The sequence below is a fragment of the Salvelinus namaycush genome, chromosome 16 (assembly GCF_016432855.1).
Source record: "Salvelinus namaycush isolate Seneca chromosome 16, SaNama_1.0, whole genome shotgun sequence".
NCBI lineage: Eukaryota > Metazoa > Chordata > Actinopteri > Salmoniformes > Salmonidae > Salvelinus > Salvelinus namaycush.
Window position 1 is genome coordinate 36396553 of NC_052322.1, and position 25390 is coordinate 36421942.

General features: G+C 47.0%; 1 protein-coding gene across 6 annotated transcripts in view; it reads left to right on the forward strand.

Annotated features, from left to right (window-relative positions):
• The window catches only part of LOC120061350 (membrane-associated guanylate kinase, WW and PDZ domain-containing protein 1-like), a 228511-nt gene that overhangs the window by 102141 nt on the left and 100980 nt on the right, over positions 1 to 25390 (forward strand). The gene's annotated exons all lie outside the window — the stretch shown is intronic.

A 25390-nucleotide genomic window follows, 5' to 3' on the forward strand; every position in this document is an offset into this window, starting at 1 on the left:
TGACAGCGCTGGACAGGTGGGAGCAGCTGGAGAGAGAACCCGGAGAGACAGCCTGGTGCGGGGGGCTGCCACCGGTGGACTGGTACTTGGAGGTGGCACCGGGTATACCGGACCGTGAAGGAGGACACGTGCTCTTGAGCACCGAGCCTGCCCAACCCTACCAGGTTGAATGGTCCCCGTAGCCCTGCCAGTGCGGCGAGGTGGAATAGCCCGCACTGGGCTATGCAGGCGAACCGGGGACACCACCTGTAAGGCTGGTGCCATGTACGCCGGCCCGAGGAGACGTACTGGAGGCCAGATACGTTGGGCCGGCTTCATGACATCCGGCTCGATGCCCAACCTAGCCCTCCCAGTGCGGCAAGGTGGAATAGCCCGCACTGGGCTAAGCACGCGTACTGGGGACACCGTGCGCTTTAGCGCATAACACGGTGTCTGACCAGTACGACGCCCTCTCACTCCACGGTAAGCCCGGGGAGTTGGCTCAGGTAACCAACCCGGCTTCGCCACACTCCCCTTTAGCCCCCCCCCAAGAAATTTTTGGGTGAGCCTCTCGGGCTTCCAGCCGCTCTGCCTTGCTTTAGCCTCATACAACCTCCTCTCCGCTTTCGCTGCCTCCAGCTCCGCTTTGGGGCGGCGACACTCCACTGGCTCTGCCCAGGGTCCTTTACCGTCTAGGATCTCCTCCCAAGTCCATTCCTCTTTTCCCCATTGCTGTTGTTCCTGCCTTCCTTCTCCACTCCGCTTGATCCTGGTTTGGGGGGTGTTTCTGTAAAGGTTGTCGTAGTCGTTCTCCTCCTCAGACGAGGAGGAGCATGGATCGGACCAAGATGCGGATTGGTAAGTATTCATGATTTAATGGCAAACCAACAAACACTACAATTTAACAAAACAACAAACGTGACTAACCTGACACAGTCCTGTGTGGCCCAAACGCTGACACAGGAACAAACACCCCCAAAACACAAGTGAAACCCAGGCTGCCTTAGTATGATTCTCAATCAGGGACAACGATAGACACCTGTCTCTGATTGAGAATCATACCAGGCCGAACACAAAATCCCAACATAGAAATAGAAAACATAGACTGCCCACCCAAAACTCACGCCCTGACCAATAAACACATACAAAACAAGAGAAAACAGGTCAGGAACGTGACACTGTATCCCTCTCTCCCTCTCTGTATCTCTCTTTCACTCTCTCTGTATCCCTCTTTCTCTCTCTGTATCTCTCTTTCTCTCTCTCTGTATCCCTCTCTCCCTCTCTGTATCTCTCTTTCTCTCTCTCTGTATCCCTCTCCCTCTCTGTATCCCTCTCTCTCTCTATATAGCCCTCGTTCTCTCTCTTTGTATCATTCTTTCTCTCTCTGTATCCCTCTTTTTTTTCTTTTTTTATATCTCACCTTTATTTTACCAGGTAGGCCAGTTTAGAACAAGTTCTCATTTACAATTGCGACCTGGCCAAGATAAAGCAAAGCAGTGCGTCACAAACAACAACACAGAATTACACATGGAATAAACAAACATGCAGTCAATACTACAATACAAAAAGTCTATATACAGTGTGTGCAAATGAGGTAGGATAAGAGAGGTAAGGTAATAAATAGGCCATAGTGGCAAAATATTTACAATTTAGCAATTAAACACTGGAGTGATAGATGTGCAGAGGATGAGTGTGCAAGTAGAGATACTGGGGTGCAAAGGAGCAAAATAAATAAAATAAATAACAGTATGGGGATGAGGTAGTTGAATGGGATATTTACAGATGGGCTATGTACAGGTGCAGTGATCTGTGAGCTGTTTTGACAGCTGGTGCTTAAAGCTAGTGAGGGAGATATGAGTCTCCAGCTTCAGTGATTTTTGCAGTTCGTTCCAGTCATTGGCAGCAGAGAACTGGAAGGAAAGGCGGCCGAAGGAGGAATTGGCTTTGTGGATGACCAGTGAAATATACCTGCTGGAGCCCGTGCTACAGTTGGGTGCTGCTATGGTGACCAGTGAGCTGAGATAAGGCGGGGCTTTACCTAGCAGAGAGTTTGGAGCCAGTGGGTTTGGCGACGAGTATGAAGCGAGGGCCAGCCAACGAGACCATACAGGTCACAGTGGTGGGTAGTGTATGGGGCTTTGGTGATAAAACAGATGGCACTGTGATAGACTGTTGAGTAGAGTGTTGGAGGCTATTTTGTAAATGACATCGCCGAAGTCAAGGATCGGTAGGATAGTCAGTTTTACGAGGGTATGTTGGGCAGCATGAGTGAAGGATGCTTTGTTGCAAAATAGGAAGCCGTTTCTAGATTTAATTTTGGATTGGAGATGCTTAATGTGAGTCTGGAAGGAGAGTTTACAGTCTAACCAGACACCTAGGTATTTGTAGTTGTCCACATATTCTAAGTCAGAGCCGTCCAGAGTAGTGATGCTGGACGGGTGGGCAAGTGTGGGCAGCGATCAGATGAAGAGCATGCGTTTCCTTTTACTTGCATTTAAGAGCAGTTGGAGGCCATGGAAGGAGAGTTGTATGGCATTGAAGCACGTCTGGAGGTTAGTTAACACAGTGTCCAAAGAAGGGCCAGAAGTATACAGAATGGTGTCGTCTGCGTAGAGGTGGATCAGAGAATCACCAGCAGCAAGAGCGACATCATTGATTTATACAGAGAAAAGATTCGGCCCGAGGATTGAACCCTGTGGCACCCCCATAGAGACTGCCAGAGGTTCGGACAACAGGCCCTCCGATTTGACACACTGAACTCTGACTGAGAAGTAGTTGGTGAACCAGGCGAGGCAGTCATTTGAGAAACCAAGGCTGTTGAGTCTGCCGATAAGAATGTGGTGATGGACAGACTCGAAAGCCTTGGCCAGGTTGATGAATACAGCTGCCATCTTATCGATTGTCGGTTATGATATCGTTTAGGACATTGAGCGTGGCCGAGGTGCACCCAGGACCAGCTCGGAAACCAGATTGCATAGCGGAGAAGGTACGGTGGGATTCGAAATGATCGGTGATCTGTTTGTTAACTTGGCTTTCGAAGACCTTTCTGTCTCTCTATGTATTCTTCTTTCTCTCTCTCTGTATCCCTCTTTCTCTCTCTCTCTCTGCCTGGGCCATGTGACTGGTAAATCCTCTATGAGCTGCTCTCCCGGTAGCCTGACTGGGATTATGATGTTCTGATATATTGAAAATAGATTTGCTGCCTGATTATGTGATGAACATGTTGAGCTCTAGAAAATATCCCAACAGGGAGATGGGGAAATGACCCAGGCTCAGAGGACAGAAAGAGAAGGAATTCACAAAACAGCCATACTGTCCTGGCGGGGCCACCAAATCCAACATGACTGTTGAATATAGCATGGTCACAGATCTGGATGTGTTTTCATTAGCTCCTTTCTTGCCAAACATACAGTATTTATGCCATGGCATGATCAGGGAGTTGGCTAAGCACTACACCACTGACTGCTTTGGAATCTTGATCTCCTTCCTGGGGGAAAGCCAAGCGATTGTGGATAAACACACATGCAATTTTCGTTGCCTTCACACGTTCACCTGTATTTCAGTGGGGAACCCTGGGCAGAGTAATGTGGAGAGGAGGGACGGTTAAAATAAAGGGAGCCAGAGAGACCAGTGCTTAGTCAGATAGTTGCCCCTGGATATAGCCATGTGATAAATGCACAAAGATGAGCCCCTGTTTAATCATTCATAGGAAATACTCCATCTTATTTGGTTAAATCTGAAATTAAAATGGTCTGGCCTCAAAGTTAAACTTCTGGATAGGTTTTTCAGAAATCCCAGTTGCAAAATTCCCGGAAGCAGGAAATCCTGAACCCTCCAACCAGGATTTCCAGAAAACCTTGACATTTTGTGAAAGTTACTGTAATTTGGCAACCCTAATCATGTCTGTCCGTCTTTGTGTTTTTTCTCTCTCAACATCTCTCTCTCTTTCTCCCAGTTCCATGCCACCGATTTCAGTTAAATTCAAATGACAAATCTTTAACTCCCAAAGCAGTGAAATAAAATGGACACACACTCCTTCTCTGTCCTCTCTTTCCCTTTGTCTCCCTCCTTCTCCTCCCCCTTTCCCAGCACATGTGTTGTTGTCTCTCTGCCCACTGCTTGTCTCCCCATGCCTGACTCTAACAGGTGCTTGTTTCTCCGCCACAGGCTTGAGTGTTGCTTTGTGTTTCTAGGAAGAGGACACTCGCCATGTGAACTCCCCACCCCCCCTTCCCTTTCTCCCTCCTTCCCAGCCCTGCTGCTACAGATGGCCTTTGTTATCATGTGCCGCAAATGTCACAATTGACAGAGAAGCCTCTCTCTCTCTCTCTCGGGATTCATTTCCATCTCACGTCTACAGCTGCTGCTCTGCTCCGACATGAAGGTTATCTCAGCATTATCCCAGTGTTAGAGTCACCTAGCAAACCAACCGACCAACTCCCCCTCCCTCCCCCACATTATCTCTCTCTCTGCCCCCTCTCTCTCCTCTCTTTCATTTCAAATCCTCTACTGATTGTCAGCGTCCCTGTAGCTTGACGGTGGCTCTCTCTCTGTCACACGCTCCTGCTGTCTCTCCATTTCTGCTTCTGCTCTCTCTCTCTCACTCACTCTCTGCCTCCCTCTCATTCACCCTCACTCTCTCGCTTTCCCGTTTTCTACTCCACCGCCGAGCTGGGGAAATCATTGTTGGGAGACAAATTTCTCTGTTTGCCGCTCACACAAAGAAAGGATTACGGCTTGATTCACTGGCTCCGTCTCTCCACATCCAGGCAAGTGGCAGCTCTTCTTATTCTATCCTTCTCCGTCTCCTTCGTTGTCGCCGTCTACCATCCGTTCGGTGAAGCCTGTGATATATGCAGGGGAGCAAGGAGGGAAATGCATGGCAGAATGTGATTGTGGTTGATGGTGTGTATATAAGCTAAAAAGGGAATGGGGGGAGGTGGGGTTGTAGGTGGGGGGTGGGGATAAGGTGAAGGAAGGGGAGGTGGGGTTGGAGGTTGGGGGTGGGGATGAGGATGAGGTGAAGGAAGGGGAGGTGGGGTTGTAGGTTGGGGGTGGGGATGAGGTGAAGGAAGGAAGGGGAGGGGGAGGTGGGATTGGAGGTTGGGATGAGGTGAAGGAAGGGGAGGTGGGGTTGTAGGTTGGGGGTGGGGATCAGGGTGGGGATACGGTGAAGGAAGGGGAGGTGGGGTGGGTTTGGAGGTTGGGGGTGGGGGGTGGGAGGTGGGGGGTGGGGATGAGGTGAAGGAAGGAGAAGGGAGAGTGGGTTTGGAGGTTGGGGGTGGGGATGAGGTGAAGGAAAGGGAGGTGGAGGCAGGCACACTAGGCCAGGCACGTCCAAACCAGAGGGACAGATGGCAAGTAGCCGTGGAGCTTTTTTCCTCTCTTTCATTTTTTTTATGTGCAGGCTTTGTGTAAAGCCCACTAGTACACAGACCTTCTTTTCAAGGAGCCAGAGACGGCTGCACTCCGTAACTGAAAGAAAGGGGTGGCTAGGGGAGGTGTGGGCAGTCTGAAGAAGGAGTAGGATAGAGGGGGGGTCGTTGTGGAGGCAGAGTAGGAGAGAGAGGGGGATTACTGTGGAGGCAGAGTAGGAGAGAGAGGGGGGGGGTCGCTGTGGAGGCAGAGTAGGAGAGAGAGGGGGGGTCGTTGTGGAGGCAGAGTAGGAGAGAGAGGGGGGGTCGCTGTGGAGGCAGAGTAGGAGAGAGAGGGGGGGTCGTTGTGGAGGCAGAGTAGGAGAGAGAGGGGGGGTCGCTGTGGAGGCAGAGTAGGAGAAAGAAGGGGGGTTGCTGTGAAAGCAGAGTAGGATAGAGAGGGGGGTCGCTGTGGAGGCAGAGTAGGATAGAGAAGGGGGGTTGCTGTGAAAGCAGAGTAGGATAGAGAAGGGGGGTCGCTGTGGAGGCAGAGTAGGATAGAGAATGGGGTCGCTGTGGAGGCAGAGTAGGATAGAGAAGGGGGGTTGCTGTGGAGGCAGAGTAGGATAGAGAGGGGGGGTTGCTGTGGAGGCAGAATAGGATAGAGAGGGGGGGTTGCTGTGGAGGCAGAGTAGGATAGAGAAGGGGGGTCACTGTGGAGGCAGAGTAGGATAGAGAGGGGGGGTCACTGTGGAGGCAGAGTAGGATAGAGAAGGGGGGTCGCTGTGGAGGCAGAGTAGGATAGAGAAGGGGGGTCGCTGTGGAGGCAGAGTAGGATAGAGAGGGGGGGTTGCTGTGGAGGCAGAGTAGGTTTTTCAAAAGGGGTGGATAGGAGAGGAGGGGGTAGAGGGGGGTCCCCAGCCCCAGAATGCATGGAGGTCAGGTCCAGATGCTGTGGGAACAAAAGGGCTTTTCTGGGGGAATGGCAGGGGGGAATCGTGGCACTCGCCATTGTGTGTGTCGCTGCATTGCAGGGTGCTGCCGGAAAGCCTCATGCTAATGTTGGTCATTCAGTCCTCTAATGGATGTGCACAAGCTTCTGTTAGCCTGCTTTTCACAGTCACTCATGTAGCCAGACTAGCGCCTGTGCTAACAAATCTAGGCATTCGGTACGAGAGGAAAAAGCGATAGCGGAATGGTAACGTCAAAGCGATAGCGTCAAGGGAGTTGTGCAAATGTGTTTGTGCATTGTAATGACATGATGACAGGTGCTGAGTAGTGTGTGTTGTTGTGTGTGCGTATGTGTGTGTGAGTGTAGTGGGGTTGTGTGTGTGTAGGCGGGTTGTGTGTATGTATGAACACAACATATTTGTTGTGTGTGTGTGTGTGTGTGTGTGTAATGCATCCTATGTGTTTTGAAGCCGTATTAAACCCCTATGATATAAACACACACACACTTTGTGTGATTGACAACCCAGGAGTAGGAGTGGGTGGTGGAGGGCACTGGGGGTGGCAGCCTTTGACTTTACTATTCCTTATACCAATGTGCAGATCATCCAAAACAATCTCAAATATTTATCTCCTTACTCTGGTACCTTCTGCTGATATAGTGATCATTTTTACTTTCTACAAGGTTGTTTTACACCTAGGAGCAATTGGATGGTTTTAAGATCATACTAATATTTAGCAGATGTTATTGCAGGTGTAGCGAAATGCTTGATATTCCATTGGTTTCGTTTTGTCACTAGAGAGTCTACACCTAGGACCATAACGGTCTGTGAAAAGTCATCCACCATTCATTCTGATACCAGGTCTGTGTAAAGTCATCTACCATTCATTCTGATACAAGGTCTGTGTAAAGTCATCCACCATTCATTCTGATACCAGGTCTGTGTAAAGTCATCCACCATTCATTCTGATACCAGGCCCTGTAAAGTCATCCACCATTCATTCTGATACCAGGTCTGTGTAAAGTCATCCACCATTCGTTCTGATACCAGGCCCTGTAAAGTCATCCACCATTCATTCTGATACCAGGTCTGTGTAAAGTCATCCACCATTCATTCTGATACCAGGTCTGTGTAAAGTCATCCACCATTCATTCTGATACCAGGTCTGTGTAAAGTCATCCACCATTCATTCTGATACCAGGCCCTGTAAAGTCATCCACCATTCATTCTGATACCAGGTCTGTGTAAAGTCATCCACCATTCATTCTGATACCAGGTCTGTGTAAAGTCATCCACCATTCATTCTGATACCAGGTCTGTGAAAAGTCATCCACCATTCATTCTGATACCAGGTCTGTGTAAAGTCATCTACCATTCATTCTAATACAAGGTCTGTGTAAAGTCATCCACCATTCATTCTGATACCAGGTCTGTGTAAAGTCATCCACCATTCATTCTGATACCAGGCCCTGTAAAGTCATCCACCATTCATTCTGATACCAGGTCTGTGTAAAGTCATCCACCATTTGTTCTGATACCAGGCCCTGTAAAGTCATCCACCATTCATTCTGATACCAGGTCTGTGTAAAGTCATCCACCATTCATTCTGATACCAGGTCTGTGTAAAGTCATCCACCATTCATTCTGATACCAGGTCTGTGTAAAGTCATCCACCATTCATTCTGATACCAGGCCCTGTAAAGTCATCCACCATTCATTCTGATACCAGGTCTGTGTAAAGTCATCCACCATTCATTCTGATACCAGGTCTGTGTAAAGTCATCCACCATTCATTCTGATACCAGGTCTGTGTAAAGTCATCCACCATTCATTCTGATACCAGGTCTGTGTAAAGTCATCCACCATTCATTCTGATACCAGGTCTGTGTAAAGTCATCCACCATTCATTCTGATACCAGGTCTGTGTAAAGTCATCCACCATTCATTCTGATACCAGGCCCTGTAAAGTCATCCACCATTCATTCTGATACCAGGTCTGTGTAAAGTCATCCACCATTCATTCTGATACCAGGTCTGTGTAAAGTCATCCACCATTCATTCTGATACCAGGCCCTGTAAAGTCATCCACCATTCATTCTGATACCAGGGCTGTGTAAAGTCATCCACCATTCATTCTGATACCAGGTCTGTGTAAAGTCATCCACCATTCATTCTGATACCAGGTCTGTGTAAAGTCATCCACCATTCATTCTGATACCAGGTCTGTGTAAAGTCATCCACTATTCATTCTGATACCAGGTCTGTGTAAAGTCATCTGCCATTCATTCTGATACCAGGTCTGTGTAAAGTCATCTACCATTCATTCTGATACCAGGCCCTGTAAAGTCATCCACCATTCATTCTGATACCAGGTCTGTGTAAAGTCATCCACCATTCATTCTGATACCAGGTCTTTGTAAAGTTATCCACCATTCATTCTGATACCAGGTCTGTGTAAAGTCATCCACCATTCATTCTGATACCAGGCCCTGTAAAGTCATCCACCATTCATTCTGATACCAGGTCTGTGTAAAGTCATCCACCATTCATTCTGATACCAGGTCTGTGTAAAGTCATCCACCATTCATTCTGATACCAGGCCCTGTAAAGTCATCCACCATTCATTCTGATACCAGGTCTGTGTAAAGTCATCCACCATTCATTCTGATACCAGGTCTGTGTAAAGTCATCCACCATTCATTCTGATACCAGGTCTGTGTAAAGTCATCCACCATTCATTCTGATACCAGGTCTGTGTAAAGTCATCCACTATTCATTCTGATACCAGGTCTGTGTAAAGTCATCTGCCATTCATTCTGATACCAGGTCTGTGTAAAGTCATCTACCATTCATTCTGATACCAGGCCCTGTAAAGTCATCCACCATTCATTCTGATACCAGGTCTGTGTAAAGTCATCCACCATTCATTCTGATACCAGGTCTTTGTAAAGTTATCCACCATTCATTCTGATACCAGGTCTGTGTAAAGTCATCCACCATTCATTCTGATACCAGGCCCTGTAAAGTCATCCACCATTCATTCTGATACCAGGTCTGTGTAAAGTCATCCACCATTCATTCTGATACCAGGTCTGTGTAAAGTCATCCACCATTCATTCTGATACCAGGTCTGTGTACAGTCATCCACCATTCATTCTGATACCAGGCCCTGTAAAGTCATCCACCATTCATTCTGATACCAGGTCTGTGTAAAGTCATCCACCATTCATTCTGATACCATGCCCTGTAAAGTCATCCACCATTCATTCTGATACCAGGCCCTGTAAAGTCATCCACCATTCATTCTGATACCAGGTCTGTGTAAAGTCATCCACCATTCATTCTGATACCAGGTCTGTGTAAAGTCATCCACCATTCATTCTGATACCAGGTCTGTGTAAAGTCATCCACCATTCATTCTGATACCAGATCTGTGTAAAGTCATCCACCATTCATTCTGATACCAGGCCCTGTAAAGTCATCCACCATTCATTCTGATACCAGGTCTGTGTAAAGTCATCCACCATTCATTCTGATACCAGGTCTGTGTAAAGTCATCCACCATTCATTCTGATACCAGGCCCTGTAAAGTCATCCACCATTCATTCTGATACCAGGTCTGTGTAAAGTCATCCACCATTCATTCTGATACCAGGTCTGTGTAAAGTCATCCACCATTCATTCTGATACCAGGTCTGTGTAAAGTCATCCACCATTCATTCTGATACCAGGTCTGTGTAAAGTCATCCACCATTCATTCTGATACCAGGCCCTGTAAAGTCATCCACCATTCATTCTGATACCAGGTCTGTGTAAAGTCATCCACCGTTCATTCTGATACCAGGTCTGTGTAAAGTCATCCACCATTCATTCTGATACCAGGCCCTGTAAAGTCATCCACCATTCATTCTGATACCAGGTCTGTGTAAAGTCATCCACCATTCATTCTGATACCAGGTCTGTGTAAAGTCATCCACCATTCATTCTGATACCAGGCCCTGTAAAGTCATCCACCATTCATTCTGATACGAGATATTTCCAAGATAGAAATGCAGTTTGGGGCCCTATTCAATCAAGCAAGCCCAATCAACAGGATTCAGAAATACATCTGAAATTGAATTATTTGAGTGCTACAATGATGCACGTTTCGAATTCATTTACTCAACATAACCATATTTACAGTGGGATTTTCAAAGAAGCTACAGTATAAGGAAACAGTGTATCATTTTTAACATATCCATGGTGACCAGTTTTGACTGAAGAGACCCCTTTTTAGGTCAAGGTTGTCTTTAGGTCAGTTTTGAGGGATCATTCTGATTGGTTAGATCACTCTCTTCCCAGAGTGCAGTCTGATGAGGCTTACTCTCTGAGTGTATCACTTCCTCGTTGACTAGCTCATTGGCTCAGAGGTGGACCCTAGTCCTGCCTTCTCCATCCTGCCGATCTGCTCGGGCCAATTTGGGAGCCATAACTGTCTAGGGATCAGAGAGAGAGAGAGAACAGAGAGCACACATGTCTGAATAAACCATGTCCAATCTCTCCCTACTATTAATAGAGCAGGAAAGCATCATGACATTGTTCCAAGGAATACAGTGATATGGAATGAATGGTGGACGTTGGACTGCAATTATGTTACTATCGTGTTTTGGAGGGTTGGAAAAATCCTCAAAATATAAACTATTGATGATGAACAAAGATTCACTGTTTCTGTCAGATTTCTTGAGATATTTGACTCCCTTGTGTGTGATCTTATGATAGTGTTTGTGTGACTCCTGTATTGTGTGTACGAACAAATTTTGTTATCATACATGCAATATTTTGTGTTTGTCTGTGTGTGTGTTAGTGAGTTCGGCCAGCTACCTCCGGGCGGAGGGTATGATAGGCTACATCCTGATTGATGGGAGACAGGAAATGTTCATGTGGCCATCTATAATTTCTCACCAAACAATCAGAGGATCACAGGGTGAGAAATGATTCATCCTGAAACACTAAAAATAGCAGCCGCTCCATCCTTCCCTCTGCTTGGCTCCATCCTTCCCTCTGCTTGGCTCCATCCTTCCCTCTGCTTGGCTCCATCCTTCCCTCTGCTTGGCTCCCTCCTTCCCTCTGCTTGGCTCCATCCTTCCCTCTGCTTGGCTCCATCCTTCCCTCTGCTTGGCTCCCTCCTTCCCTCTGCTTGGCTCCATCCTTCCCTCTGCTTGCTCCCTCCTTCCCTCTGCTTGGCTCCATCCTTCCCTCTGCTTGGCTCCATCCTTCCCTCTGCTTGGCTCCCTCCTTCCCTCTGCTTGGCTCCCTCCTTCCCTCTGCTTGGCTTCATCCTTCCCTCTGCTTGGCTCCATCCTTCCCTCTGCTTGGCTCCCTCCTTCCCTCTGCTTGCTCCCTCCTTCCCTCTGCTTGGCTCCCTCCTTCCCTCTGCTTGGCTCCCTCCTTCCCTCTGCTTGGCTCCCTCCTTCCCTCTGCTTGGCTCCCTCCTTCCCTCTGCTTGGCTCCATCCTTCCCTCTGCTTGGCTCCCTCCTTCCCTCTGCTTGGCTCCCTCCTTCCCTCTGCTTGGCTCCATCCTTCCCTCTGCTTGGCTCCCTCCTTCCCTCTGCTTGGCTCCCTCCTTCCCTCTGCTTGGCTCCATCCTTCCCTCTGCTTGGCTCCCTCCTTCCCTCTGCTTGGCTCCATCCTTCCCTCTGCTAGGCTCCATTCTTCCCTCTGCTTGGCTCCATCCTTACCTCTGCTTGGCTCCCTCCTTCCCTCTGCTTGGCTCCATCCTTCCCTCTGCTTGGCTCCATCCTTCCCTCTGCTTTGGAAAGTCTCTCACTTTGTTGTCTACATCGGGCTACTATCCTGTTCTGTTTCACTAGTCTTCAGTACTATAGAGACACGTTGTGGGTGTCATTTGGTGTTCATCCACTGAAGCCAGGGTTTTGTGGGTAGCTTTTGCGATGCAGGTGAGATCTCCAGTAACATGTTTGGAAATGGTACCTTCCCATGGAAACATCTACCATGACAGTGTAGTATTGTTAACGGTATTGTTATTGTTAGTATTGTTAATGTAAACGTTATTGTTAACGTTATTGTTAATGTTTGTATTGTTAATGTTAACGTTATTGTTATTGTTAGTATGGTTAATGTTAACATTATTGTTATTGTTAGTATGGTTAATGTTAACATTATTGGTATTGTTAGTATGGTTAATGTTAACAGTATTGTTCATGTTAACGTTATTGTTAATGTTAACGTTATTGTTAGTATTGTTAATGTTAACGGTATTGTTATTGTTAGTATTGTTAATGTTAACATTATTGTTATTGTTAGTATGGTTAATGTTAACATTATTGGTATTGTTAGTATGGTTAATGTTAACAGTATTGTTCATGTTAACGTTATTGTTAATGTTAACGTTATTGTTAGTATTGTTAATGTTAACGGTATTGTTATTGTTAGTATTGTTAATGTTAACATTATTGTTCACGGTATTGTAAATGTTAGTATTGTTAATGTTAACGTTATTGTTCACATTATTGTTAATGTCAGTATTGTTAATGTTAACGTTATTGTTCACATTATTGTTAATGTTAACATTATTGTTAATGTCAGTATTGTTAATGTTAACATTATTGTTAATGTCAGTATTGTTAATGTTAACATTATTGTTATTGTTAGTATTGTTATTGTTAACTCTCTCTCTTGTTCTCTCTCATTGTCATGCCAAATAACTTAAGATTTCTCCAGCGTTTCAGACTTTGATGTAGGCTACGTTATGAATATTATTGCCAATGCCATTTCTCAACCCATCATCTGGTTGTTAGAGGAGATGAGTCATTTTCTTTTCAAGAAAAACATCCACATCATAATCACTCAAATTACAGTTTTCCTACGGACTAGACTAATGTCTACACATCTGGATCATGCTATTACTGATTAGAGCTAAATCAGTTTTTCTCTTCATTGGTTACTTGTATCAATGTTTCTTTGGTGTGGCCTTCTCCGGTGGTGAGTGAATAAACAAAGTTAGAGCTGTAGTCCTGGCCCCCCAGGGCAGCTCACATGGTTGGTGGGCAGGTTGGATAAACCCTGTGTAGCAGGCAGCTGTATTCATTCAGGTATGGGCCTGCCCTGCTTATCTAGCGTAACTCTGGGTCTACATCTCTCAACCATGCCCTAGTCCTCTCTGTAGCCCAGCATCTAGCACCAGTCCAAACTTAATGGACCTTTACAATCCAGCAACTCAACCCATGCATTCACATACATATGTATCAGGGCTATCCAACCCTTTTCCTGGAGAGCTACCGCATTGTAGGCTTTCGCTCAAACCCTAATATAGCGCTAATAATTAGCTGGTTGATAAGATGAATCCGGTCAGGTACAACTGGGGTTGGAATGAAAACCTACAGGAGGGTATCTCTCCAGGAACATGTTTGGAGATCCCTGATCCATGACATAATCTAGCCCCAACCTATAGTTCCATTCCTTACCCTACCCCATCTTTATTACCAATTATACACTTATGCAGTACCCCCAGAACCTACCCCTGGCCCCAACCCTTACCCTACCCCCAACCATTGCACTATCTCTTACCCCCTGTCGTAGCTCAGCACTTGCTTTTGAAGTGATGATTGCCTCATTGTCACGAGACCTGCATGAGGCTGATGAGCCTGCCTAGTTTTATCTGGAGGGAGTGTGGGTCGGTCGACGTCATGAGTGTTTGTGTAAAAGAGAGGGAGAGGGAGGGTAGAAGGTTTACAGAGGGAAAGATTTACAGAGAGAGAGAGAGAGAAATGGAGATAAATACAGAGTGTTGGAGAAAGAGGGAGAGAGAACGTATCTGAGTTGCTGTGGGCGGGGGCATACATGCGGAGGGGGGGAGGGGGGCTGTGGGGCTGCAGCCATTGGCCCCAGATAGGAGCTGAAGTGTAAATAGCTCACATTGGCTTAGCCTCTAAACTGGGCTGGACCTTTAATTTGCTCTGCTCTGGTTGTGGAGCTTTGTGGGGAAAAGGGCAGCTGCCTACTAGCCGTCTGCCTGCCTGTGTGTGCCTGCGTGTGCCTGCGTGAGCTAGCTAGCACTATGCTCACAGGCGAATGACTGGATGATCCATGGATGGTTTTGGGGGGAGGAAGACCCTAAGATCTCTGCCTGTTTGGATATACGCTGCTAGGAATATTCCTGTGGAATAAAATAGAGGGAGAGGAGCAGCAACGCCACTGAGGTAAATCTGTGACATTTACCTTTTCTCTTGCGTGTAGTGATGCCCTAGCTTCCGGGATTAGGTGGTGGGGGATGATAGATTGGTAGAGCGAGGGAGGGAGAGAGAGAATAATTCAGTGCATTATTAAACTGAAATGCTGAGTGAATCAGTGCATATGCAGATCTCTGGTGATATTGATGAGCTGTGATGTATTGTGCCGTATGTGATGGGTGATGGCGGAGCAGATTGTGTGTGTTTGTGTCTGTGTGTGTGATAACGGAGCAGCTTGTCTCTGTGTGTGTGTGTCTGTGTGCTGAGACAGTATTTGGACAGCGGAGGGGCTGATTTAAACGCTGATCTGTTGACACACTCGCCTATTGTTGTAGGACGTTATCCCTTATCTATCTGCCTGTGCCAGTCTACTAACCCCCTCCTGGCTGTCTCTCCCAGCTTACTCTTTCAATGGAACGTTTAAATCTCCTTTCTCATTCTTTCATCCTGCATGCCTGTGCTGACCGAGCTTTTAGTATGGAGAACGAAATGACAAACCCTTGAGTCTTTTGTGTATTTTAGCAGATTTCTGGATAATTAAGCTTAAGATTGTATTAGTCTTTCTCTCTATTTGCTCGCTTCAACCCCCCCCCCCCCCTCTGTTTTTGCCCATATTGTAAAGGGGAGAGGGGGAACAGCAGGAGAATAGCGGCGGAGACTCAGCTGTGTGTTGTGTCGCGGAGCTGAAAGAATGGCCTGTTGTGCTGGGCTTGGGCAGCAGCAGCAGCATTGTGTGTCTGGCTGCTCTTTCTCTCCCCGCTCTCTTTCTTTTGAGACTCACTCCATCCAGCCTGCATCCAGACCAGCACAGTTGGGGACCTGCTTTCCCCCCTAAACAGTCCCTTCGATAAAGACAGTGGCCTCATCCCTCTATCAAGTCGCTGAAAGGCATTTCACTGTACTTGTGCATGTGACATTAAAACTTGAAACTTGAAACCCTACAATGCTAACAGAGGACAGCATGTCCCTAGATATCTAGAGATAAAGCATTCTGGGTGTCATGGTGTCATCATGGCTGAACAGATCACAACAAGACAAAGGAGATGATTGTGGACTACAGGAAAAAGAGGACCGAGCGAGCACCCATTCTCATCCACGGGGCTGCAGTGGAGCAGGTTGAGAGCTTCAACTTCCTTGGTGTCCACATCACCAACCTCTATACCAGGCTGTGTCAGAGGAAGGCCCTATAAAGACTCCAGCCACCCTAGTCATAGACTGTTCTCCCTGCTACCATACGGCAAGCGGTACCGGAGCGCCAAGTCTAGGTCCAAGAGGCTTCTAAACAGTTTCTTCCCCCCAAGCCTCAAGACTCCTGAACATCTAGTCAAATGGCTACCCAAACTATTCACATTGCACCCTCCCCTCTCCACACCACTGCCACTCTCTGTTGTCATCTATGCATATTCACTTTAATTAACTCTACCTACATGTACATACTACCTCAACTAACCGGTGCCCCCGCACATTGACTATGTACCGGCACCCCCCTGTATATATTGTTATTTTTTACTGCTGCTCTTTAATTACTTATTACTTTTATCTCTTATTCTTATCCATATGTTTTTTAACTGCACTGTCGGTTAGGGGCTCGTAAGTAAGCATTTCACTGTAAGGTCTACACCAGTAAGATTTGATTTAAACACAACCACTCAGAGGGACCCAAAATATAGTTAGCAAATAGAATTTTGTCAGTCGTGTTTGTGACATGCAGGCTCTTTGTTCTGAAAGTCCTACTAAGCACGTTTGAACCTAACACACCACCACCACCACCATGGGTCTATGTGAACACTGAGCAGCCCCCTGACCTCGAAAGGATCTGGTAGTTGTGTTTGTGTACGGCTGCCTTCTATTTGCCTCATCATTAATCTGTGTGTGGCTCCGCTACATTGATTACCTCTCCGTTCTCCTTGATAAATCATTATAGCCCAGCAATCCTTTTAATGGGGGAATGGAAGTGCTGACAGAACACAGGCATGGTATTAGGGACATGATACTCTCCTTGGCTCCCAGGTCACTATATCACCAGCAGAAACTTGGGAAGGATCACATACAAATTCATGGTCATGCTGTTGTAGGTAATGTTATTACTGGTTCATATCCACAATATAGGATATTTACCATATATCCTAAACATGGAAAATTGACATCAGTGTGTAATATACTGTTTTACCAACATTTATTTTCCCAGGGACACTAGAAAAGGGCAAGACTGGCCGCTGAGAATATTTACACAGTATCAATTGTTTTTTTGTTGTATCTGTATTTAACCCACATAATATGCTACCTATACATAATTAATCATATGCTATCATGAAATGTATAGATGGCGATGTGGATGGATAGGATACTGTAATGTGTGTGTGGTTGAAATGTTCCCATCTCCTAACCAGTTTATTAAGGGAGCAATTGTATTGAGCAGGCTTTTAAGTGCTGCCTCAATCGATGCTGCTCTGTAATTGGCTTAGAGGACCCGGAGAGAGAGAGACAGACAGAGACCGTCCCTCTGTCTGTCTGACCGTCCATCCGTCCCCCTGTCTGTCTGTCTGAGAGGGGATGTGTGAAAGTTACATCATAACCTCAGTATGTCTGTGTTGTCAGTCACACCATCAACACCTAGCATGTGTTTGTCCTGGAAACACACCCTCATATTTATGTTAGCCTTGCTCTTCTTTGTGGAGGGGAACATTCAAATGTCAAAATGGAAATACTGCATTTTGTTGTCAGAGTGGAAAACGTACCATACCAGCTAGGTATGTTCATTGTCATTACTGAAATGTGATCTAGTTACAATGAAGGTTGTCACATATTTTTGTAGTCTGTCATCACGATTTTCTTTTCTTTTTTAATATACGTAATCTTTAACAGGTTGTAGTTTCATAGTATAATTAAGCAATACGGCCCAAGGGGGTGTGGTATATGGCCAGTATACCACGGCTAAGGGCTGTTCTTAGGCACGACGCATCGCGGATGCTAGCTAATAGACATCAATTGTACATTTCAGGGTCAGCTATTTCTTCCATGTTCTTTTTCTTTACCTTGGCTACTGAGTCAGCATACATTTACTGTCTGCTGCACTTCAGCAATTAACATTAAAACATCCACTTGTGCTGCTAAAGTTATTCTGAGAAATTAATCTGGAAGAAGACACATACAATATCCTCCCATTCTCCAAACTAGCAGCGGTTAAGAGTGGCAGATGTTTGGTTGGGCGCGAGTGTGTGTGCATGTGTTTGTGTGTCAGGCAATGAGTGAAAGACCATCAACAGCAGGAATGTGATTGAAGGTATCAGATGTCCCCAGACTGCTGTTGTTAACACAATGGGAAGAGTACAGTCCTGTCTTTGTTTCTGTGTGTGTGAGTGTGTGCATGGATACTAGATGTTACAACTGACATACAGTATGTTACAACTGACATACAGTATGTTACAACTAGGGTTGCAAAGGGTCGGAAACGTTCTGGTAAATTTCCAGACATGTTTTCCATGTGATGAATTTTGCTCAAATTCATCAAAACAGTTAGTTTATAACAGTGGACCTGTTCACAGGGGTGAATATATTTTATATGACATACATGATTTTTCTTGTTAACTAGTAAATAGTAGCCTACAGCAAAGTGTGTTTAAATCATTTCTAACTTGTTAACAATTTCTGCTAGTTAGTTTTTTCTACCATGTGGGTTTTAGCTTGCTTGAGCCTGCTAAAAGAGTGTTAACTCACCTGTTTCCATACACGTTTAATTTAAAAACATTTATCTTACAAAGGAGTCGTTTAATCTAACTGCTTAACTATTTATCCGCACATGGAATTGTATTTAGTTTTTTTTAACCTTTTTTTTTTCTTCTAATCTTTACAGGAAAATGCCACAGGCACTATCTGATGTGTGGAGACATTTCACTAAAGCTAATGTAGAAGGAGAAGCTGTGTACATTTGCAAATACTATGCCAAATCATATGTGAAAAATGCAGCAAAGATGCAGAATTATCTGACCAAGTGCATAAAGTTCCCTCAGCGGTCACAACAAGCAACCTCTGACAAAATCCCTATACTTCTATTCGAGGTGAAAATTATGAATCAGACACCTTATCGATAACAACAGCTCATGATCCTCCTGGAATCAGATTTTTTTTTTACTCAATGGAGGAACATAGTCAGAGAAATGGTGATGAATGTCTTGCTCGAGCTGTGTATGCAAGTGGTTCTTCTCTAATGCTCACAGGCAATGTGTATTGGAAGAGATTTCTGAATGTTCTTCGCCCAGCATACACCCCTCCAACCAGACATGCCTTATCTACTAATTTGCTGGATGCAGAGTTCAACAGAGTTCAAGTGAAGGTCAAGCAAGGCAGAGAAAGCAGACTGTATTGCAATCATCTCTGATGGGTGGTTGAATGTTCGCGGGCAAGGAATAATTAACTACATCATCTCCACCCCTCAACCAGTATTCTACAGGAGCACAGACAAGGGACAACAGAAACACCAGTCTCTACATTGGAGATGAGCTGAAGGCAGTCATCAATGACCTTGGACCACAGAATGTATTTGCACTGGTGACAGACAATGCTGCGAACATGAAGGCTACTTGGTCTAAAGTGGAGGAGTCATACCCTCACATCACACCCATTGGCTGTGCTGCTCATGCATTGAATCTGCTCCTCAAGGACATCATGGCACTGAAAACAATGGATACACTCTACAAGAGAGCCAAGGAAATGGTTAAGTAGGTGAAGGGTCATCAAGTTATAGTAGCAATCTACCTCACCAAGCAAAGTGAGAAGAATAAGAGCACCACATTGAAGCCGCCCAGCAACACCCCGTTGGGGTGGTGTTGTCATCATGTTTGACAGTCTCCTGGAGGGGGAGGAGTCTCTCCAAGAAATGGCCATATCACAGTCTGCCGATATGGACAGCCCCATCAAGAGGATCCTCCTGGATGATATATTTTGGGAGAGAGTGGTAAGCAGCCTGAAACTCCTGAAACCTATAGCAGTAGCCATTGCACGGATTGAGGGAGACAATACCATCCTGTCTGATGTTCAGACTCTGCTTGCAGAGGTAAGAGAAGAAATCCGTACTGCCCTGCCCACTTCACTGTTGCTCCAAACAGAGGAAACTGCAGTTCTGAAATACATCAAAAAGTGTGAAGACTTCTGCCTGAATCCCATACACGCCGCAGCGTACATGTTGAACCCCAAGTATGCTGGCAAGAGCATCCTGTCTAATGCAGAGATCAACAAGGCCTAATGTATGGTGTCATCACTACCGTGTCTCGCCACCTTGACCTGGATGAGGGCAAGGTTCTTGGCAGTCTGGCGAAGTACACTTCCATGCAAGGGCTTTGGTATGGAGATGCAATATGGCAGTCGTGCCAACATAAATCATCAGCCACCTGGCGGAAGGGATTTTGTGGATCTGAGGCTCTTTCCCCTGCTGCCTCCTCATCCTCCAAATCCCACCAACATCAGCCGCCTCAGAGCGCAACTGGTCCTTGTTTGGGAACACACACACCAAAGCACGCAACAGGCTGACCAATACAAGGGTTGAAAAATTGGTGGCCACCCGGGCAAATTTGAGGCTTTTTGAGCCTGACAACGAGCCATCCTCAACCAGGTTGGAAAGTGATAGTGAAGATGAGGCCTCAGAGTCTGATGTTGAAGAGGTGGACATTGAGGAGGTCCAGGGAGAAGACATGGAAGCCTGAAAGGAAGACAACCAAATCTTTAGTTTCTAGACTATCATTTTACAGATGTATGTTGAAAACGTTTTTGGGAGATGCGATGGATCATTGGGGATCATTCAATATTCCCTTTCTTTTGTTGTTCAGTGAAATCATCCCATGTGAAGAGTCAGTAATTTAATTAAAGTTCAATTAGTAACTAAATTGTTTTTTTAAATTTCTATTGGAAGGATTTAATAATTTCCAATTATGTCTACTTATGATGAGGTAAAATGTGTATGTTTCTGCCTCCATATGATATGGTAAATATATCCAATGCAAAAAACATCTACATTTAAATGGTATTAATATTAATTTGCATATATTTACATTAATTCCCGTTAATTCCCATATATTCCTGTTAATTCCCACGGAAAGTTTCCACCTCTGAATATTCCCCAAAATGTGCAACCCTAGTTACAACTGACATACAGTATGTTACAACTGACATACAGTATGTTTTCCTCGGAATGTGATGGAACAAGATTATGCGTGATTATGGAGAATGTCACACCCTGGCCTTAGTTATCTTTGTTTTCATTTATTATTTTAGTTAGGTCAGGGTGTGACATGGTGAATGTATGTGTTTTTGTAGTGTCTAGGGTGGTTGTAAGGTTAGGTTTTTTTTTAGAGTAGTTGGGTTTATGTTTAGTATAGATGTCTAGCTGTGTCTATGGTTGCCTGAAGGGTTCTCAATCAGAGACAGATGTCATTAATTGTCTCTGATTGGGAGCCATATTTAAGGCAGCCATAGGCACTAGGTTTTGGTGGGTAATTGTCTGTGTCTATGTGTAGTGGTTGTGTCAGCACTATCTGGATTTATAGCTTCACGGTCGTCTGTTTGTTGTTTTGTTTCATTTTTCTTCTTAAAATAAAGAGAAGATGTATTTTTCACGCGCTGCGCCTTGGTCCAATCTCTCTCCCTTCAACGATCGTGACAGAATTACCCACCAATCCAGGATCAAGCAGCGTGATAAGCGGCAACAGGAGCAGCGCAAGGAGGAATGGCAATGGGAGCGTAATCTGGACTACACAACGTGGGAGGAGATCGACAGGTGGGCGATCGACCCAGGGCGAGTGCCGGAGCCCGCATGGGATTCTCTGGCGCAGTGCGAGGAGGGATACCAGCGAATGGAGGCAGCACGACGACGCGGTAGGAAGCCTGTGAGTCAGCCCAAAAAATTTCTTGGGGGGGGGGGGCTTAGAGGTAGTGGGCCGAGGGCAGGTAGGAGACCTGCGCCCACTTCACAGGCTAACCGTGGAGAGCGGGAGTACGGGCGAACACCGTGTTACGCAGTAGAGCGCACGGTGTCTCCTGTACGTGTTCATAGCCCGGTGCGGGTTATTCCACCTCCCCGCACTGGTAGGGCTAGATTGGGCATTGAGCCAGGTGCCATGATGCCGGCTCAACGCGTCTGGTCTCCAGTGCGTCTCCTCCGGCCGGGATACATGGCACCAGCCTTACGCATGGTGTCCCCGGTTCGCCTACATAGCCCGGTGCGGGTTATTCCACCTCCCCGCACTGGTCGGGCGATGGGGAGCATTCAACCAGGTAAGGTTGGGCAGGCTCGGTTTTCAAGGGAACCAGTACGCCTGCACGGTCCGGTATTTCCGGCGCCACCTCCCCGCCCCAGTCCAGTTCCACCAGTGCCTACACCACGTAACAGGCTTCCAGTGTGTCTCCAGAGCCCTGTTCCTCCTCCACGCACTCGTCCTATGGTGCGTGTCTCCAGCCCGGTACCACCAATTCCGGCACCACGCACTAAGCCTCCTGGGCGTCTCCAGAGTCCTGTGCATCCTGTTGCTGCTCCCCGCACTAGCCCTGAGATGCGTGTCCCCAGCCCGGTACCACCAGTTCCGGCACCACGCACTAGGCCTAATGTGCGTCCCCAGGGTCCAGTATGCCCTGTTCCTTCTCCCCGCACTAGCCTGAAGGTGCGTGTCCTTAGCCCGGGGCCTCCAGTTCCGGCACCACGCACCAGGCCTACAGTGCGCCTCATCCGGCCAGAGCCATCCGTCTGCCCAGTGCCATCTGAGCCATCCGTCTCCCCAGCGCCATCTGAGCCATCCGTCTCCCCAGCGCCATCTGAGCCATCCGTCTCCCCAGCGCCATCTGAGCCATCCGTCTCCCCAGCGCCGTCTGAGCCATCCGTCTGCCCCGAGCCATTAGAGCCACCCGTCTGTCCCGAGCCGTCAGAGCCGTTAGTCAGTCAGGAGCCGCTAGAGCCATTCGTCAGTCAGGATCTGCCAGAGCCGCCAACCAGACAGGATCTGCCAGAGCCGCCAACCAGACAGGATCTGCCAGAGCCGCCAACCAGACAGGATCTGCCAGAGCCGCCAACCAGACAGGATCTGCCAGAGCCGTCAGCCAGCCATGAGCAGCCAGATCCGTCAGCCAGCCATGAGCAGCCAGATCCGTCAGCCAGCCATGAGCAGCCAGATCCGTCAGCCAGCCATGAGCAGCCAGATCCGTCAGCCAGCCATGAGCAGCCAGATCCGTCAGCCAGCCATGAGCAGCCAGATCCGTCAGCCAGCCATGAGCCGTACAGCCAGGATCCGCCAGAGCCGTCCAGCCAGGATCCGCCAGAGCCGTCATCCAGCCAGGATCCGTTCCTCAGTCCGGAGCTGCCGTCCCTCAGTCCGGAGCTGCCCCTTATCCTGGTGCTGTCCCTTATCCTGGTGCTGCCCCTTATCCTGGTGCTGCCCCTTATCCTGGTGCTGCCCCTTAGTCCGGTGCTGCCCCTTAGTCCGGTGCTGCCCCTTAGTCCGGTGCTGCCCCTTAATCCAGTGGGGTTAAGTTGGCGGGTGGTCAGTTGGAGGAGGCTACGAAAGCGGGTAGTGACTATGGTGGGGTGGGGACCACGACCAGTACCAGAGCCGCCACCGTGGACAGACGCCCACCCAGACCCTCCCCTAGACTTTATGCTGGTGCGCCCGGAGTTCGCACCTTAAGGGGGGGGTTATGTCACACCCTGGCCTTAGTTATCTTTGTTTTCATTTATTATTTTAGTTAGGTCAGGGTGTGACATGGTGAATGTATGTGTTTTTGTAGTGTCTAGGGTGGTTGTAAGGTTAGTTTTTTTTTTAGAGTAGTTGGGTTTATGTTTAGTATAGATGTCTAGCTGTGTCTATGGTTGCCTGAAGGGTTCTCAATCAGAGACAGATGTCATTAATTGTCTCTGATTGGGAGCCATATTTAAGGCAGCCATAGGCACTAGGTTTTGGTGGGTAATTGTCTGTGTCTATGTGTAGTGGTTGTGTCAGCACTATCTGGATTTATAGCTTCACGGTCGTCTGTTTGTTGTTTTGTTTCATTTTTCTTCTTAAAATAAAGAGAAGATGTATTTTTCACGCGCTGCGCCTTGGTCCAATCTCTCTCCCTTCGACGATCGTGACAGAGAAGCAATGTTTCTGTTGTCGTGTACAATCAAAGCCAATTAAGGTTTCATTCTTGATAAATTAACAAGCTATTCAATCTGGACAATCATGTAACTACAATGAGCTATATCCAGTTCTTAATGATTTAAAATCAGTAAATATACCTTTCAATAAATACCAAAGACACAAGAAAGTCAGTGGGAAATCCGCTGTAGGAAAAAGTTGTGCCAGCTCCAGGTAACCAGCTCCATAGGGAGAACACAGCAGGCCTATGGGAGGGAGGTCACTAGGTCACAGCAGGCCTATGGGAGGGGAGGTCACTAGGTCACAGCAGGTCTATGGGAGAGGATGTCACTATGTCAAACAGGCCTATGGGAGGGGAGATCACTAGGACACAGCAGGCCTATGGGAAGGGAGGTCACTAGGTCACAGCAGGCATATGGGAGGGGAGCTCACTAGGTCACAGCAGGCCTATGGGAGGGGAGATCACTAGGTCACAGAAGGCCTATAGTAGGGGAAGTCATTAGGTCAAAGAAGGTCTATAGTAGGGGAAGTCACTAGGTCACAGCAGGCCTTTGGGAGGGGAGGTCACTAGGTCACAGCAGGCCTTTGGGAGGGTAGGTCACTAGGTCACAGCAGGCATATGGGAGGGGAGATCACTAGGTCACAGCAGGTATATGGGAGGGGAGCTCACTAGGTCACAGCAGGCCTATGGGAGGGGAGATCACTAGGTCACAGCAGGCCTATGGGAGGGGAGATCACTAGGTCACAGCAAGCCTATGGGAGGGGAGATCACTGGAAAAGGTACTTGGGGTGCTTCTATATACTTTGGAGACATGTAAGATAAGCTTCCATACATCCATCTGATTGGTTGGCAAGGGGAGCGTCACACAATGCAGGGGTCTTCATTGGCTCTTCTGTTGAAGGCAGCAGTCTGTAGTTACTTTAGTCAAAAGTTTGGACACACCTACTCATTCAAGGGTTTTTCTTTATTTTTACTATTTTAAACATTGTAGAATAATAGTGAAGACATCTAAACTATGAAATTACACATATGGAATCATGTAGTAACCCAAAAAGTGTTAAGAAATATAATATACACTCCTCAAAAAATAAAGGGAACACTTAAACAACACAATATAACTCCAAGTCAATCACACTTCTGTGAAATCAAACTGTCCACTTAGGAAGCAACACTGATTGACAATAAATTTCACATGCTGTTGTGCAAATGGAATAGACAAAAGGTGGAAATTATAGGCAATTAGCAAGACACCCACAAAAAAGGAGTGATTCTGCAGGTGGTGACCACAGACCACTTCTCAGTTCCTATGCTTCCTGGCTGATGTTTTGGTCACTTTTGAATGCTGGCGGTGCTCTCACTCTAGTGGTAGCATGAGACGGAGTCTACAACCCACACAAGTGGCTCAGGTAGTGCAGTTCATCCAGGATGGCACATCAATGCGAGCTGTGGCAAAAAGGTTTGCTGTGTCTGTCAGCGTAGTGTCCAGAGCATGGAGGCGCTACCAGGAGACAGGCGAGTACATCAGGAGACGTGGAGGAGGCCGTAGGAGGGCAACAACCCAGCAGCAGAACCGCTACCTCCGCCTTTGTGCAAGGAGGTGCACTGCCAGCGCCCTGCAAAATGACCTCCAGCAGGCCACAAATGTGCATGTGTCTGCTCAAACGGTCAGAAACAGACTCCATGAGGGTGGTATGAGGGCCCGACGTCCACAGGTGGGGGTTGTGCTTACAGCCCAACACCGTGCAGGACGTTTGGCATTTG